The sequence below is a fragment of the Chlorocebus sabaeus genome, chromosome 3 (genome assembly GCF_047675955.1).
Source record: "Chlorocebus sabaeus isolate Y175 chromosome 3, mChlSab1.0.hap1, whole genome shotgun sequence".
Classification (NCBI taxonomy): Eukaryota; Metazoa; Chordata; class Mammalia; order Primates; family Cercopithecidae; genus Chlorocebus; species Chlorocebus sabaeus.
The window spans coordinates 1,292,946-1,309,835 of NC_132906.1; the positions used below are offsets into that span (position 1 = coordinate 1,292,946).

The 16,890-nt window shown below is 40.2% G+C and overlaps 1 protein-coding gene across 4 annotated transcripts in view; it reads left to right on the forward strand.

The window, feature by feature from the left end:
• PSPC1 (paraspeckle component 1) overlaps nt 1-16,890 on the forward strand; it is a 105,501-nt gene that overhangs the window by 86,967 nt on the left and 1,644 nt on the right. For all 4 annotated transcript variants that reach the window (XR_012091720.1, XR_005236562.2, XR_005236564.2 and 1 more), the window contains one exon: nt 16,110-16,207. The gene's annotated coding sequence lies outside the window, so the exon portion shown is untranslated. The remainder of the gene's footprint in view (nt 1-16,109; nt 16,208-16,890) is intronic.

The following is a 16,890-nucleotide window of genomic DNA, read 5'->3' on the forward strand; positions in this document are numbered from 1 at the left end:
TTTTGAATGATGGGTTGAGGATACTATGAACCGAGACGCCAAAGGTAAGTATGTTCAGGGTTGATGGTGAGGTGATTCATGTAGCTGCTAGAGGGAGAGGAGATTTGATTTTTGAATGTTTTGGTTTTGAGTGCTTTTAGGTATTTTGTTGGGATTTTTAAAACTGTGGAAAATCTGCCTGGTAAATATATTACCTCTCAAGGACCTATCATCTGTCACCAAAGATGACTATGATACCTTCCTAACTCATCCTGTTTTTACTTTTGCTCTTGCAACTTATTCTCCACAAAATGCATCATTCTAAAACAAGACTTGGCCGGGCGGGCGCAGTGACACGCTGTAATCTGAGCACTTTGGGAGGTCAAGGTGGGTGGATCGCTTGAACTCACAAGTTGAGACTAGCCTGGGCAAGATGGCGAAACCCCATCTCTACTAAAAGGGTAGCTGGGCGTGGTGATGCAAGCCTGTGGTTCCAGCTACTAGCGAGGCTGAGGCTGGAGAATGACTTGAACCTGGGAGGCGGAATTTGCAGCAAGCTGAGATCGCACCACTGCACTCCAGCCTGGGCAATAGTCAGACCTTGTCTCAAAAGTAAATGAATAAACAAAACATGACTCAGATTCTGCTTCCTTTTCTTTTCCAAACAGTAGTTTCCCATCTGAATTAAATCACAACTGCATGGTAGACCACAGGACTTTATCTGATTTGGTTCGCCTTTGCAACCTCATCTACCTCCATCCCTCCCCGCTTGCTCAGTACACTCTAAGGTGGTTCCTCCGTCTCGCAGATATTTTTGTAGGTCTCTCTTTCTTTTTTGAGATGGAGTGTTGCTCTGTCACTCAGTCTAGGGTGCAGTGGTGCCATCTCGGCTCACTGCAACATCCGCCTCCCAGGTTCAAGTGATTCTCCTGCCTCAGCCTCCTAAGTAGCTGGGACTACAGGCACCTGCCACTATCCCCGGCTAATATTTGTATTTTTGTAGGGACAAGGTTTCACCATGTTTGCCAGGCTGGTCTTGAACTTCTAACCTCAAGTGATTCGCCCACCTCGGCCTCCCAAAGTGCTGGGATTACAGGCAATGATCCACCACACCCGGCCTTTGTAAATCTCTTGTAAGTGCCTTTCTCAGAACAGTTTCACATCAACTCTTTGCATTCATGTTGTTTTATCAATATATTTATTTGCTTGTTGTATCTACTTTGTCTTTTGTCTTTTTTCTTTTTTCTTTTTTCTTTTTTTTTTTTTTGAGACGGAGTCTCGCTCTGTCGCCCAGGCTGGAGTGCAGTGGCGCGATCTCAGCTCACTGCAAGCTCCGCCTCCCGGATTCAGGCCATTCTCCTGCCTCAGCCTCCCGAGTAGCTGGGACTACAGGCGCCCGCCACCTCACCCGGCTAGTTTTTTGTATTTTTTTGGTAGAAACCGGGTTTCACTGTGTTAGCCAGGATGGTCTCGATCTCCTGACCTCGTGATCCGCGCGTCTCGGCCTCCCAAACTGCTGGGATTACAGGCTTGAGCCACCGTGCCCTGCCTTTTTTCAAGACAAGGTCTCGCTCTGTCACTCAGACTGGAGTGCAGTGGTGTAATCATAGTTCACTGCAGCCTCAAACTCCTAGGCCCAAGTGATCATCCGACCTCAGTAGTAGGGCCCACAGGTGCGTGCCACCATGCCTAGCTACTTTTAAAAAAATGTTATAGAGACAGGGTCTCACTGTGTTACCCAGGCTGGTCTCAAACTCCTTGCCTTAGACAATCCTCCCGCCTTGGCCTCCCAGAGTGCTGGGATTACACGTGTTAGCCACTGTGCCCGGGAATGCCTACTTTTCCCCCCTATCTTTATCAGTGTTCACACAGTGTTTGACATTTGATATTGAACTGATCTGAGAAAATTTTCAGGAGGAAAAATGGAGTCATGGTGTGGATTTAGGAGTAGAGTTTTTAGTACCAATTGAAGTGTTTGGATGAGTATCACAGATTGTTTATTCATTCAATAAATTTTTATTGAACATTTTTGTCTCAGTCTGTGCATATAATAGTGAAGAAAATAGACACTGTCCCTACCTTCTTTGAGGTTGAAGTCTAGCAGGTGGCAAAAGAAAAATTGGGAGAAGAAAGTGCATAAAGAAATACTTAGACAACTCCATTATACTAAAGGGTCAGAGCAAGAATAGCCAGCAGGGAGGACGAATAAATAGTCCAGCTCTTAATAGACTTTGGTAGAATATGTACCCTGCCTAGAGAGGAAAGAGAAGAAAGTCGGGATGGATAGATAGGAGTTAAGACATCCTGCTGTGGGACCAGAGAGTGGAATAGGTTGGCGGAATGGGAGAAGACTTGTTTTCAACGATCAATATAAAATTTAGAACTAAAATCACGGTGTATGTTCTTTGTGTTGATTGGCTATACCAAATACAATGGCGTTTGGTCTTGGTGGAACCCAAGCGGTAAGAAGACCAGAGGACCTGGAAGTAAGTTTAAAACGCCTACCTGAGGTTTCTCCAGGAAAGTAGACTTTTTCTAATTGAGTTTTAAATGAAGGCTACTGGTTTTATAAGTTTCTGTATTTTTTCTCTCACGCCTTTTCTTCCTTTGTTATACATTGAAGAAAAAAACAACCAACAAATGGGAGAGGTTCACTGCTACGAGCAGCTCATCAGGAAATGATCAGAAGGGTCTTCTAGCAAAATGTAACAACTAGAACTCATTGTTGATGTGATTATCCATATATAGTTTCTATAGGTGATCATTATATATACTTCTTCAGACATTGATGGTCTAGTTAATTCTTCCAGTAATTGAACTTTAAGATGACAGTGTGGCTAAGATTTGCAGAAGAAATAATTCAGTAAAAATTGTATGTGATGAAGAGGACACCTAATCCTCTCAGGTTTTGATACATTGGATATATTGTACCAAGATAGATTGAAAAACTCTTCTACAAATACTGGGAGGAGAAAAAGCATGTAATTAATAGTTTGAGACTTGGTATTTCATGTTAATAGTCCCTGTTTATGAGTGGATAGTTACTCAGGTACTGTGAGGAGTTCTTAAGAGTTACCGGTTTCCCTCTGCCCCATCCTTTTTTCAGTTGCTTGTTTCCTTTATCATGGTCTTTGCCCTCATATTTATTATGTTCAGTTGGATGAGTTATAGGAATTTAAAACACTACCTGTAAAATCGACATTGCTTTTTTGGATTGCTTTTACATATGGTGATTTCAAATGTTTTCTAAGAACAGACCAGATTAACATTTTTCTTAGTTATATGGTAGACATTACTCACTTCCTGCATTTTGATTTTAGTCTCTGCTTGTGAAATATGTCAGTTATATTCTTTTCAGCATCCTGGGCTCTCTATTTTATAGTAAGTACAAGTTAGGAAGAATGGGAATGCCACCAAGCCTGGGGACCTGACCTCTGCAAGAAGCATTGTTTTTTCTTCTCTTCTTGACAAGAGATGATGAAAACTTGGGATTATGTATAATTCAGCATACGCAAAGGGTTTTAAAATGTTCCAGTTGACATTATGATACAGTTTTGGTTAATAATCACATTGTGATAATATATATAGTCTTAAGTACTTTTGGAGCATAAATAAATGGAATCAACTCTAGTTTCCCCAAACTCATTTTTTTCTATATAGCTAATCTAGTATGAAATATACATTTGATCACATACAGTTTTCATGTGTGTTTTCCCCGTGTTCAGTGTCTTTCCCAGTTTCTTAGTTTTGCCTACTCATCATCCTGTGTTTATTTTGTTTTTGTCTTCACTCTAGGCTTCCCTCTGGAGGCCTGCCTTCTCCTGCCCCAGTCTGAACTGGCCGCTGTCTAGAGCAGCCGGAGCAGAACTGTACCCTTCAGACCTCAGTGCTTCTCTGGGTTGAATGTGCTCTTGGCTGAATTATCATTAAATGAACACTTGACAGCTGATGTTGACAGTTGACTATAAGTTTTCTGTTTGTGCTTTAATAGTTATTTTCCTTTGGCTAGTGCACACGCTGACACATAAAATAGCCTGGGTGCTAGTGTGGGAATACTACAATGAGTTTCTTTTTTTCTTTCTTTTTTTTTTTAAGAGTTTATCGCATCATTAAAAGTAACATATATTAAAATGCTAATTTAATGTGAATCTTTCTTTGATGCCATATAAACTAATAAGCAAACAGTGTATTTGGTCAACAAAATGAATGGTTTCTAAACAATCCATAGGGTCCATAAATGAATTGCAAGAGATTATGTCATTGTTATATTTGTGAAGGGCCTGGATTGCTTGAGCTGAGTTAGTAGACGCTCAAGACATAGATTAGGAATAACTGATTCTACAGTAGGTCTGGGTGGCATGGAATATAAGCTCCATCCAGCAAGGATTTGCTCCATGGAAGATAAACGCAGCCAGTATCGGGTAGATATGAGGTGCTTCTGTCTTCCAGCAACTCCAAACAACTGCTAAACGTTAGAAGACAGTACATTAATTATGAAGCAATGCAGAAAAGATCTAAGGGGGAAAGAAAAGGTTGATCAACATCAATAATGGTAGTAGCACTTTTAATAGTCAGCTTGAGACTTGTCTTACATGTGCATGAATTGAGAGGCAGGCAGGAGGAGAAATTCAAGAATACACAGTACAAAATAAGTGTTGGAATCTTGTTCTCAATAAAGCATGCATCTTGTTTTGATCAGCTTTTAGAGCCTCGTGTGACAGGAGGTTATCTAGTATCCCATTATCTGTAGGAATCACCTGCTGTGTGTACAGTTCAGTAGTAGTGCTAGGTACACTTTGGTACCTTGACGGATTACACATGAAACCTGTTGCCCAATGTCAATGTGTTATGGGGAGTTTGACAAAGAGAAATGCATGTAAGATACAATAATTGGGAAGGATTTTCATAAAATTCTCTTGTTTGGAGGTGGGAGGATTAGATAACCATTCAGAACAAAAGGGGAACTAGTGTCTAAGTGAGTGTGTCCAGAGATTTGGGGAGGTAGAAATACCTAGGTATCAACTTCAAATGAGCTGTATCTGTTTTGGGGAGTAGATATGATCAGAGTGGGCCACTGTGAGCAAAGGCTGACAGTTTTATAAATGTGCAGAGAGCTGGTAGGAACCCAAAACGAGACTGTAAAACAAATCCGGAATCTTACTCTGATAAAGACCCATTAAAAAAATCAGGAGATTTTTGGCAAGAGAACGACAGTAGTCAGATAGCTATTTCAGATACCTAGTGATTGGCAGCAGGATGCATTGAATGGCCTTCACTGCAGGAAGCGAGAGCAGTTGAGATGTGGGATAGTGGAATGGAGAAGGCGGGCAGAAATCAAGATGTGGGTTGATTATGATATAGTCACAACTGGGTGGTCAACTTAATATAGGGGATTTATGTGGAAGAAAGAAGGCAAGGGTGACAGTTTGAAACAACCAAATGACAGTTTTTTTGGTGCTGCTGAGAAGAGGAGGAGAAAGGGCAGATGGAAGGGTTGGGGCCCTGTGCCATCTAGAAAGTGGGTTCAGCACAGGAAATCCTGATGCTCGGGGAAAAGTTCTTGGCTAGAGAATTGTCAGTAAAGTAAGCAGCAATTGATAAACGAAAATATGAGACACAAAACGTTTGCCAGTGTCAAATGTATATAGGTTAGGGGGCTGAGATGCCCTCTGTACATCCACAGAGAGTGATTTCGGTGTCCCCTGCAGGGCTTGGTGACTTTGAGTCTTGTACTGGAATACGTGGAAACCGTTGAAGCTCCATAGAACACTGCAGTTGCATGGATGAGTTACAGAAACGCACATCCCAAAGAAGTGTACATGTAACTTATACTAAAGATGGCATTATGTTTTAGTATTAATTTAAATTTTTTGAGTTGGAGTTTTACTCTGTTGCCCAGGCTGGTGTGCAGTGGCACGATTTCACCACAACCTCTGCCTCCCGGGTTCAAATGATTCTCCCATCTCGATTTCTCGAGTAGTTGGGATTACAAGCGTGCACCATATGCCCAGCTATTTTTTTTCTATTTTTAGTAGAGATGGGGTTTCACCATGTTAGCCAGGCTGGTCTCGAACTCCCGACCTCAGATGATCCACCCACCTCTGCCTCCTAAAGTGCAGGGATTACAGGCATGAGCCACCGTGCCCAGCCCTAAAGATGGGTTTATTCATGCTTGGTCAGTGGCCAACATGAGGAAATACAGAAACGCTAAGTGGACTAACCCCATTCTCTTATTCCTCAAACTTAAGAGTTACCTAAATAGGCCCTTCATTATAGCCATCATTCAGATCCTCCTTTGAGATCTAGAAATTATTTTTATTACATTATCGCACTTTAGAAGAATACCTAATAAAAAACAACAGCCTTCAAATACTGTTTATACATAAACTATATTTTTGAATTTTTTGAATAGTAATGTGCACCTGGCACACAGAAATCAAGAACAAAGTGATGCAGAATGATAGTAAATTTCTCAGTATCATCTAACAGCCATCCAACTTCTCTATCTAGGGGCAACCACTGTTACTAATTTCTGTCGTATCCTTCCAGAAGTTTCTGTAGTCATAGATATATTTGTATATATTCTTAATACATCCACATTTCTCAACTTTTTTTCATGATCACTTCCTCCACAGAAGGCCTTTTAGACATTTTTTTTCTAATTGACCCCCCTCCGCTGAGATGTTGACAACCTAGATAACTGGATGATAGTGAGTCTGTCTGTGAAATCGGTGCTGCATACATAAAAAGTACGAGTTTTGTCCTCTCCCTCCCCTAAGTAATTTTCTCCCCCTTGGGAGAGGGATTGCTCTGTTGAAAACGCAAGATGTGGAGCAATGCCATGGTAAGTAGTTGGGAGTTTTTTTCCCTGAATAAAATGGGAATTCAGCAGAGAGACTTTGCCCAGGTTATGATACGATGTAGCACGCCGAGACAGAGTCTCACTTTTGTCACCAGGCTGGAGTGCAGTGGCGCAGTCTCGGCTCACCTCAACCTCTGCCTCCCGGGTTCAAGTGATTCTCCTGCCTCAGCCTCCCAAGTAGCTGCGATTACAGGCATGTGCCACCACAACCAGCTAATTTTGTGTTTTTAGTAGAGATGGGGTTTCTCCATGTTGGTCAGGATGGTCTCAAACTCCTGACCTCAGGTGATCCACCCACCTCGTCCTGCCAAAGTGCTGGGATTACAGGCGTGAGCCACCGTGCCCGGCCAGCTTATTTTTTTGGAAAGGAATTAGGTTAGCTATTTAATGGATAATTGACTGGAGGAGAGCGAGAATCAAAGCACTTAGATCAGTTAGGAGAGTTGAAAGAGGTGATGGTGGCTTTGTCTGCAAAGATCCCTGTTGGCAGATAAATATGTAAGGGGAGAGAGAATAAAATGCATATAGCAGTAATGGCCGAAAATAAAGCATGTCTGTGTATATTAATGACAAAAACTGCTGGATACAATGCCTCCGAAGACATGTAAAGGGTGGTTGTCTATGGAACCCACAGCTGTAGGAAAGGAAACTGGGAAATGAGAAACTCAAGTCTGAGTTTTAACCTTGAGGTCATTGTAAGTTTTTTTGTTAGGGATTTGGGTGTATAAATAGATGACCACAGAAGGAAACTAAAATGGTCAAAATTCCCTATTTATCTCACCCTCTTATTCCAGTCTCCTCTTGACTGGAGAATCTGCTTATTGCCTGCTTCCTCTGCTCTTGCTGCTACACTAGTGGCGATTGTGCATTTTTATGTTAGATTATCTGGAGTTAAATTCCAGTGCTCTTTCTGTTGGATTGAATTACTGTTACCTAATACACAATCTTCAGGCCTTCTGAGATGTTAAGGGAGGCCTCCTTAAGGTGTGAATACTCTCCTAGAGGTGCTTTCTGTGCTTTTGTTGAATTAGTGAACAGGCCATTTGTCTAAGATGAACAAGTTATTAGCAGAATCAAAATAGGATTTCTTTATACCGCATAGTTTTTCCTGAAATAATCACTGCAAAATTATTGGGAGTGCTTTTAATGAGCCCTGATTATGACTGAAAATGGGAAATAGTCTGTGTTCTAACAAAGGGACTGCAGGAAATTCTGAGGTTCACATGGCGCTTACAGATATGCTGTTAATAATGTCTTACCAAGGGCCAAGGGCTGTGCTGGGCTGTGATGAGGCGCAGTGCCATGCAGCTTTGCTGAGAGGAGGCGCCTGCATTTACAATGATGTGGAGGCAGGAAAAGTTTGACATGGTAGATTTACAACTACATGTTACGGCTTTTCTTATGCTTTGCTTTTCTGTTACCTACTAATCTGGTCTATATAGTCTAAATTTCTCAAACTTTGTGGCAGCCAATAAATGAAATTTTGTACATTTATAAAATGTGAAAGATACTTTTTAAACTTGCCTTCTGTTTTTAGACTTTAGTCTCTTTTTGGAAGATGTATTGTCATTCTATGTTAAAGCAAACCATTAAAACATGTAATGATCCTAATGTATTTTCATGTAAATACAGTTATTGGATACACTTGTAATTCAGAAGTAGTGTTCCCTAGTGAGAGTTCATGCCAGATGGGGCAGCAGAAGAAAGGATCCTGACTGAGGCTGGTCATCAGACCTCGTCACGGATTTGGGTTAGCACCTGTTTCCCCTGCATTTAAACAGATGATCAGCACATAACGCTGCAGTGATATTTGAGTAATTACCCCCAACACAACATTTTGGTATTATTTAATGCACATGAGTATGTAATGGATTCTGCAAGAAATATTTTTCCTAATTTGATTTACATGTTATCTTCAAAATAAGTAACAGTAAGCTGCTGTTTTTAAATGGTTTTACGTATGTGGTGTAAAATAAACTATTGAATATTATTTGACAATTTGTTTCCAGCGGCTTTTCATGATATATGAACTTGATTGATACATTAAATAAGTAACATTGGGATTCTTGGCTGTGGCAGTAATTTACTTGAAATATTGAAATTTTAAAGAAAATAGTGGAGGCTGTTCAGGTAAGTTCATAATAATTTCTTGAATTAAAAAATGCAATTTATTGTTACTATAGTCCAGCATGGTTTTAAAAACTTACCTTGATTATGCGGTGATCAATGGTAGTTTTTCTCTGGACTGGTTTTGTTTTGTTTTTTCTATTATGCTTGAGAAATTCGTGTGATCACAAGAAGATAATTCTGGATTTTGTTTTTGAGATGCCTTTGTAGGGATTTGGGGACAAAATTAAGGTTGAAAATTTTCAGTGACATGTTTCACTTCCTAACTAGCACTTGCCTCACTACAGTTGCCTTGCAGATAAAGCAGACAGATATTTTAAGATCCATTTCAATCTTTTCTCTAGAATTTGGTATTTTGGAAGTCTGGACACTTGAAATGGAGTTAATTTTTCCTTTGAGGTCGTTAATTATGTTTGGTAAAATCATCAAATTGTACTTTATTCAACTATGAGTCTTTGCTGAACTTCACATTTCTTTGATAACTTACAGGAAACGTTACCATATAATCTTAAGAGGAAAAGATGGCATATATACATATGTTTTTTTTTTCCTGAAAAGGTTAACATTTTAACTGCAATGTTTAATTTTTCTTTAATATTTATCTAAACGTGTTATTTTTAATATTTATAAATGATTCCTGTGTTTGAACGTGGCCTTATTTTAGGTATTTATTTCTCAACGTTGAGTTGCTACGTGAACTTACAAATAATTTTCTCTTTAAGAAAATGTAAAATTTTGCTTTTTAAAATTTAGGGTTAGCCTGTCAGTTATTCAGACTTTTTGAATTTTGTTCAGTGTGACTCAGTTTTCAGAAACGTAAGGTCTTATGAGCTCCTTTGTAGTCAATCCGTCCTATGTCAGAGGATGTCACTGTCGTGTATTGATCACCAATGATAAATCCGTTTTAGAATTTCATAGAAATGGAGTGGTACAGTATGCACTCTTTTTTTCTCTCCAGCTTCTTCCACTTCACATAATGTTTTGGAAATTCATCTGTGTTGCTGCATCTATCAGTACTTGGTTCTCATTCTGCTCAATGACGTGTCATTCAATGAATATGTCACATTTTGTTTTTCTAGTTTTCTGTTGATACGCTCTTGGGGCAGTTTTCATTTTGTGGCTATTGTGAATAAAACTACTGTGAACACTCTGGTACAGGTCATCATGCATTCATTTCTCTTGGGGAAAATTCCTAGGTTCAGTATCGCTGAGTAGAGAGGAGCTTATGTTTCTTAGTATAGGGCAGTTTCTTTCTTTCTTTCTTTCTCTTTTGAGACAGGATCTCACTCTGTCACCCAGGCTGGAGTACAGTTGTGCGATCATAGCTCACTGCAGCCCTGAGCTTCTGGACATAAGCCATCCTCCAGCCTCAGCCTCCCGAGTAACTGGGAATACAGGCGTGTGCCACTGCATCTGGCTAATTTTTTTTTTTCAGTGAGAGACAGGGTCTCTTGCTGTGTTACCCAGGTTGGTCTTGAACTCCTGGGCTCAAGTGATTCTCCCACCTCGGCCTCCCAGAGTGCTGGGATTACACTTGTGAGCCACGCTGTCAGTCTAGGGCAGGTTCTATTAATATGTTTCTTAGAAACTGCCAAGTAATTTTCTAAAGGGCCTGTCCTGTTTTCTTTTCCTGTGAGCAATGTATAAGATTTCTGTTCCTCTGCATCCTTGACAACACTCCATACTGTCAGTCATGTTAATTTTAGCCATTTCGGTGAATATGTCTCATTGTGGTTTTCATTTGCTTTCCCTCATAACTTGTTTTAGTGAGCCTGACATTGTGAACATTTTCCAATAACTTATGATGTTGAGTACCCTTTGTATACTTTTTTTTTTTTTTGGCCATTCAGCCACCCACTTTGTAAAGTATTCCTGCTTTTTCTTTGATCACCGTACACCCATATTGCTGTTTAACTGGCTTTTGTGGTTTCATTGCCGTTTGCTGTTAAAACTCATTGACCTATGTATAATCTGAGAGTGTGAAAATGAGTTTAAGCATAGATAGCTTTATTAGAATTCTGAGAAGCCAGATGATCTTGGGAATCCAGAATTGAATGTTCATATTACGGATTTTTGCTTCTTACAAAATATCAGCTGAAAGGTGGAACTTTTGTATTAAAACATCATCCAGTTAGTTGTCCAATTAACTGAAATTTTAATATGTTAAATAATTTGTTCATCTATTGAAGTTATATTACATCAAAAAGTAGTATGACCTTGTGGATCTGTTGTCAAGTTCTTTCATGTTTGTTGCTTTCATAGGCGTTTTCTCAAGTTTTCTTGGAAAATGTTGGCTTTTGAATTTTTTGCCTTCTTATTTTGCTATATCATTCACTGAGTCTTCTCTATTTCTTTATACTCTGTTGAAAATACATTCTTTGTTGCTTAAAGAGGATCTTCCAGTTAACACTAGAATAGAACAGCTTTGGTGAAAGGTTAACACTGTATATTTTGACAGCTATGAATTGCTTGTAATAGCATTTAGTTTATTTATTGCTTTAGCAGCCAGTGTTGTGAGCCGTGCCTTTGTCATGAAGGCAGAGGATCATATTCAGTTGTAAACACTCCTCTGTATAAGATTTCTTTGGTGGTTATATTAGATAACATGGAAATCCCTACCCCTCCAAAATCTGCAGACTTCAGAGCATACCTTTCTCCAAAGGGAAACCCTGCTGTTGAACACAGTTCAACAGTGAACATGCTGGTTAAAAGAATGCTGGTCCCTGTGGCTCAGCACAACAGGTGTCTGCCTCACAGGAAATACTTGCCTTTTAGGCATCTTTCAACATGCCATAGTTAAAATCCTGTTTCTTCAAGTTTTACAATTCATATATGTTGTAATTTGAACAACTCAGCCTTGATGCTCATTAGGTCATCTATTATCTGTATTTTATACATTCATTCCTTAGGACTTCTATTATATATAATTTATATGTTATGTAACATATAACATGTAATACATGAATAATAGTAGACCTTGTGTCTTCAGGAAAAAGAATATCTTCTTTTACTCAAAGGCTGGGAGAATGTTACATCCATTATTACATAGTCTACCTTCTCAAAAGAATGGGGCTTCTGCATTTAAAAATATCTTTACATTTTGTTTTGTTCTTTGTTAGAAATAGATTCTCACTCTGTCACCCAGGCTGGAGTGCAGTGGCATGATCATAGCTCACTGGAGCCTTGAGCTCCTGGGCTCAAGTGATTCTCCCATCTCAGTCTCCCAAGTAGCCAGGACGACCTGTGTGTGCCACCACACTCAGCTAATTTTTACATTTTTTGTAGATTCATCTCCCTGTGTTGCCCACACTGGTCTCAAACTCCTGGCCTCAAGCAGGCCTCCTGTGTCGACTTACCAAAGTGCTGGGATCGCAGGCGTGAGCCACCGTGCACAGCCTTGTATTTTAATGTTTTATTCTTTAAGTCACAGAAAAGTATGTGTGGTATTGACTGTTTACATTTCCAACCATATGAAAAATGTCTATTCATCTTACGGGGTGGTTAGAGGGGCCTTTTTTCACTCGCTCTTGTTCAGATGTTTTGGCATGAGGATAAAATCTGCCGTTAATGTGTGTGCAGTTCTTAGTGACCCAATTTTATTCTGAAATTAAAGACCTGTGTTCAAGGTGGTGTCGTATAGTTGTTACAGTTACACTTTTAGGATTTCACTTAAAGGAGACCTTTTCTTTTAATTTGATTATTGGTTGTTTTTTTTTTTTTTTTCATATTTGGCAGTATCACTTTGATGGAGATGCTGTTCTTCAGAATGAGGAAATATTAAGTGCTGTCTTTGTCTTAGCTTTCTAGGACTTCACATATTTTGAAATCCATGAGTATTATTGAATAGATGTACTTGTGTGGTAGCTCATTGTGATGGTTTTATTAGGGTTGATTACAATGCAGTGTACCATCAGCCTTGTCACTTTTTTTGTAAGACTTAGCAGAACTCTAGTAACTTGTCAAATTTTGAATACAAGTAATAAGAAAAAATTACCCTTTTAAAAATTAAATATTGGGCCGGGCGTGGTGACTCACACCTATAATCCCAGCACTTTGGGAGGCTGAGGCTGGTGGATCACCTGAGGTCAGGAGTTCCAGACCAGCCTAGCCAACATGGTGTAACCCCATCTCTACTAAAAATACAAAAATTAGCTGAGCGTAGTAGCATGCACCTATAGTCCCAGCTACGTGGGCAGCTGAGGCAGGAGGATCATTTGAACCCGGGAGTTGAAAGTTGCAGTGAGCTGAGAACACCCCACTGTACTCCAGCCTGAGTGACAGAGTGAGACTCCATTTCAATAAATAATAACAATTTAAAAATTGGCCGGGCATGGTGGCTCACGCCTGTAATCCCAGCACTTTGGGAGGCCGAGGCAGGCGGATCACAAGGTCAGGAGATCGAGACCATCCTGGCTAACATGGTGAAACCCCATCTCTACTAAAAATACAAAAAAACTAGCCGGGCATGGTGGCGGCGCCTGTAGTCCCAGCTACTCTGGAGGCTGAGGCACAGAATGGCGGGAACTCGGGAGGCGGAGTTTGTCGTAAGCAGAGATCGTGCCACTGCACTCCAGCCTGGGCGATGCAGCGAGACTCCGTCTCAAAAAAAAAAAAAAAGAAAGAAAAAGGAAAAATTTAAAAATTGAAATTAAATATTGACAACTAAAACTTGGCAAAATTCTGGCTGGGCGTGGTGGCTCATGCCTGTAATCCCAGCTCTTTGGGAGGCTGAGGCGGGCGGATCACGAAGGTCAGGAGATCGAGACCATCCTGGTTAACATGGTGAAACCCCGTCTCCACTAAAAATACAAAAAATTAGCCGGGCATGGTGGCGCCTGTGGTCCCAGCTCCTCAGGAGGCTGAGGCAGGAGAATGGCCTGAACCCGGGAGGCGGAGCTTGCAGTGAGCCGAGCTCACGCCACTGCACTCCAGCCTGGGCGATAGAGCAAGACTCTGTCTCATTTAAAAAAAAAAAAAAAACTTGGCTAAATTCTGGAAATTACTTTTCTAGGTTTTAGTAATGGTTTATAAATTGAGTGTTCACATATTTGAGAAGCTGAGAATGCTTGAAGTTTTGAGTAATCCTGATGTTACTGAGAAGGATTAAGTGATCCTGTTGTCCTGTTTGGTTTATGGTTCTGTTTATTTTTCTTGTCAGCCTTTACTGTACCAAAGGCATAAACAGTTGTTCCTCCATTTCCTGGGAGGTTGCTTCTGCCCCCCTGAATATCAAAATCTGCAGATCCTGAAGTTTCTGATATAAAATACTGTAGTATTTCACATATCCCGTGCACATCCTCCTATATGCTTTAAATTACATGTTACTTATAATACCCCATACAGCGTCAATGCTATGCAGTTATATTGTTTAGGGAATAACGACAAGGAACAAAGTCTATACATGTTCAGTATAGACACAACCACTGGAGGCCTAACTACATTTTCTTTTTCTCTCTCTCTCTCCTTTTTTTTTTTTTTTTTTTGAGAAAGGGTCTTGCTCTGTAGCCCACGCTGGAGTGCAGTGGTGTGATCTCAGCTTACTTCAACCTCCACATCGTGGGCTCAAACGATCCTCCTGCTTCAGCCTGCCAATTATGTGGGACAACAGGCATGTACCACCACGTGTGGCCAATTTTTGTATTTTTTGTAGAGACGGGACTTTGCCATGTTGTCCAGGCTGTCCTCAAATTCCTGGACTCAAGTGATCTGCCCACCTCAGCCTCCCAAAGTGCTGGGATTACAGGCGTGAGCCACCGTGCCTGGCTTCTAACTGCATTTTCAATCCACGGTTGAGTATAAGAATACAGAGTCTATAAATTCAGAGCTTGCATACAAGAGTAGATAGAATGCCAAGTGCTGGTGGAAATATATAAAAAATAATTTTTTGTTCATTTATGCCATACCTTGTTTTAAAAAATTCTTACAGGCCAGGCATGTTGGCTCACACCTGTATTCCTAGCACTTTGGGAAGCCAAGGCTGGAGGATTGCCTGCGCTTAGGAGTTCCATATGAGCCTGGACAACATGGCAGAATCACATCTCTACAAAAAAATACAACTACTAGCTGGGTGTGGTGGTGTGCACCTGTAGTCTCAGCTACCTGGGAGGCTGAGGCAGGAGGATTGCTTGAGCCTGGGAAGATGAGGCTGCAGTGAGCCATGTTCATGCCACTGGTACTCTAGCCTGGGTGACAAAGCAAGACCCTCTCTCAAAACAACAAAAACTCCAAAGACTTGATTACAGGGACCCCATGGGTCCTCTTGGGTTCCTGGAGTGCACTGGGGTGTCTGTGGGTCCCCTTTACTTGCAGGCACAGTCTTGACAGTTTCTGCATATGCGTTTCACATATACTTTTTGCGGGGACAGTTTCGGGCTTCATCCAATTCTCAGGCCAATTGAGACCCAAATGGGTTTTAACAACACTGATCTCGGGTAATGATTATCGGTATTTTTGGATCATGGACCCCCAACAGTTGAAAATTGAGCACACAGCTGTATGTTTGTGTGTCCCAAAATGCAATTGTGTGTGACTGTATGAATATTTCAGGCATATTGTAAAACATATATAACAGTACACATAAACCTGTCCTCTATTGAAATATTTTGGGTACACGCTCTTTGAAGAACGTTGATCAAGGTCTTACTAGGGTAAGAGTCTTTTTCTGATTGAGCACGACACACACATTTGTATTCCCTAGAATACCCTAGAGTGAGGGTCCTCTGTGGGATTTTGCATTACAAGGTTTCAAGCTGTGTTGTGCTGAAGTATCAACAATCTGTACAAGAGGGCCTGTGGAAATAAGGAAGGACTTAGCAAAATAAATTCTTAATAAATTATTAGCAGATCTGAAAATTATTTGGTTAAAAAAAATTATTTGGCATTTGGGACTTAATACTGTTTACTGTAGAAGATAAAATGAAGCTGAATTTTAAGTCAGTTGATGTTCTTTGAGGAAATGGAAAGTAATTTGAATTTTAAAAAATCCTTACTGAATGGAAATAATCAGAGCACGCAGCACTAAATGGCATTGAAATCTCAATTACTGTTACAAACTTTATGAAATGAGTTAACTCTGATTTTTCTCATTGTTTATTGAAATCAGTTTTTAAAAAGGCTAAATCTGATTTCATTGTATTTCTAGGGTGATAAAAGAAAACGTGGCTGAAGTTACATGAAGTGCAGCTAGCAGTGTAATTCAGGAGTTAAGACCAGAAGTACTGGAATCCTACCTCCTTTCAGGTCAGTCCGTATCTGCTTATTGTTTCCTAACAGAGCCTCGAGTATTCATTTCTTCCTGTTTTTTTTCTAGTCAGTTCTTCCTGATTCTGTAATGAACATAAGTAATGGTCCCAGTGTTTTGAGTCAGTAGAATATTTATGAACAGTTAATAGCTGAAGCTGAATCCTCTACAGCGTGGCCTGTCTTGGTAGGAAACCCTGGCATCACAGCTGGTTTCTCAGCAAGTCGAGAGGGGACTTGAAGCTTTGCCTTGCCCTCCTCTTTCCTTACTGGTGTAATGCGTGTATTGATTTGTCTTCAGGTAAAACTGGACTAAGAGGGGAAATGACATATCACAGATGTCTTGGAGTGAAGAGAGAGAAAAAAAAAGGTCTTTGTAAAAAAATTTCCTATTGATTTTTAATGACCTCCAAATTTAGAATTTTAAACTTGTGCTCCTTTGGAAAGTATGTAATCTTAACAATGGCATCAGAAAATCAGATGCATTCCTCCTCCTCTGCTTTCTGCTTTTTCGGAGAAGGGTCACAATTTTTCTGTTCTTTCGTTATGTCACACATAAAATATTATTGAGACATTAATGCAGCCTTTATAACAAAATTCCCATGGGTACATTGTCATTCTAATAGATCCAGCAAGTATTAAGTGTATTTCTTTTCTAGCTTTTGTCTGGTGTTACTAAACAT